This window comes from Mirounga leonina, unplaced genomic scaffold (assembly GCF_011800145.1).
Source record: "Mirounga leonina isolate KUSES-001 unplaced genomic scaffold, KU_Mleo_1.0 Mir_165, whole genome shotgun sequence".
NCBI lineage: Eukaryota > Metazoa > Chordata > Mammalia > Carnivora > Phocidae > Mirounga > Mirounga leonina.
Window position 1 is genome coordinate 81,390,511 of NW_023270415.1, and position 2,060 is coordinate 81,392,570.

The window sequence follows — 2,060 nt, forward strand, 5'->3', positions numbered from 1 at the left end:
CCCGCGCGAGGGGCGGAGCGGAGCCGGGGCGGGGGCGCGCGGGGGCGCGCGGGGGGCGGGGGCGGCGGGAGAAGCGCGGGCGGGGCGCCCGGGGCGCCCGGGGCTCGGTGCCGCGGCGGGTCACTGTCCTGGGCCGTCCGCGCCCCTCGACAGGCAGCGCCCGGCCCGCGCGTCCGCCCCCTCCGGTGCCGGCTCCCGCCGCGGCCGCCCCGCGCGCCCCTCCGCGGGCGTGGGCAAGATCCCTTCCCCCTCCGCTTGGCCGAGATCCCCTCGGAATTTCTCGGAAGAACGTTTACTGCGAAAGGAAGCGAGCGAAACGCACAAAGACGCAGAGCGGGGGGAGGTAACAGCGAAGGGGATTCGCGCCGGTCCTGGTTCGCAGGCTCCCATACCTGGAGCCGTCCCCTCCCCAGCTCCGTCGTCGCGGCTTCGATGGTTTGAGGCTGCGCTCCCCCACCCCGCCCCCGACCCAGAGCACCCGCGACGACCCCCGCCAGCCACCGCGCCCCAGGGACTGAGGGCTCCAACCACGCCCCCGTCGGAGGATCGAGTCCCACGGGCTGCTCGCGGCGTTCAAGGCCGCCCGCCCCACAAAGCTTTCGAGTGCTGTGCCTTTGCACTTGCTGTCCCCTGCGCCTGGAATCCATCTCTGCTGAGCACTGAGCCCCAGCTACTGCGCAAGCGTTGGGGGTCCTTCCTTTTGCCCTGCCTTCATTTGGCCAACAAATATTCATGGAGTACCCACTGTCGGCCGATCGCTGCCCTGGGCCTGGGAGACCACAACGAAAATGTTCACCCAGTCTTGCATCAGACAAAGGATCCTCACTGATATGCCCTTGTGAGAGGAGCCAATCACAGTTAGCCTTGCCTGAGCACCTAGTGTGTGTTCTGTTCCAGGCACGTGTGTCATGATAGCTCCACCCCCACCTGCTGTGGAAGTATTCTTGACATCCCCATCTTACAATGAGGAAGCCCAAGCACAGAGAGCTTGAGCTCCCTGCCCAAGGTCACACGGTGACCAGGTGACCCTGCTGGTATTGGAACCTAAGCAGCTTGGCGGCAGGACCTGTCCACCTCAGCGCTCAGCGCCCTGGAGGACCGAAGGCAGAGGACACAGACAGGCAAGCCCAGCCTGGGGACTGGGCTCCCACAGATTCAGTTCAAACAGGAGTTCAAAGTCAAAAATCAGCAAACATCCAAAGAAAACAGGCCTGCAGAGACACAACAGAAACAATGAAGAGGAACAGATTTAAATCTCTACAAACTTTCTAAACTGACAGTGGTAGATGTAGAATATAAAATTAACCTATCTTGTGGGTTTAAAACGTACTTAAAGGAAAGAACAAGGTACTAGCAAAACTGACTGTGCTTAGCGGAAAAAAAGGAGTGCCTCTAGAAGTAAAAAACTTCCCACCGAAATTAAAAGGTTATCAGAAACGTTGAGAGATGTATGCCAAATGAAAATAAAGTCACTAAAAACATGCATGGTATGGCTTCACTTCTATGAGACATCCAGAACGGAAAAGTCCAAAGAAGAGGGAACAGAGATTCGCAGTTGCCTCAGGCTGGGAGGAGGGAGGAATGGGGAGTTTCTGCTAAAGGTCAAGGGGTTTCTTTTCAAGTGATGAAAATGTTTTAAAAAGATAGTGATGATAGTTGTACCACACTGTGAATGTACTAAAACCCACTGAATCAGAGACTTTAAAAGGTGAACTTTACAGCATGCGAGTTGCGTCTTGGTCAAGCTGTTGTGTAGAAACAACAGCAAATGCACGAGCACACACAGGAGACACAACTGAAGAAGGAGTTCGCGAACTGGAATCTGAGCCTCCAGAAATTATCAAGAACGTGTGCAAGGGGTGAGGAGATAGAAGATGGAAGGCGAGGTCAGGACACCCAACGGGTCGCGTGCGGAGCCCTGAGGGAAGTCTGGGCAGAGCCCCAAAGGGAAGAGAGCCAGTGTTGGAAGACATGATGCGTCAGAACCAGTGATGGAGACGCGCCCGCATCCAGCTCTTGATTTCGGCTCCAGATCCAGCCCCGCGTGTCGGGCTCTGCGC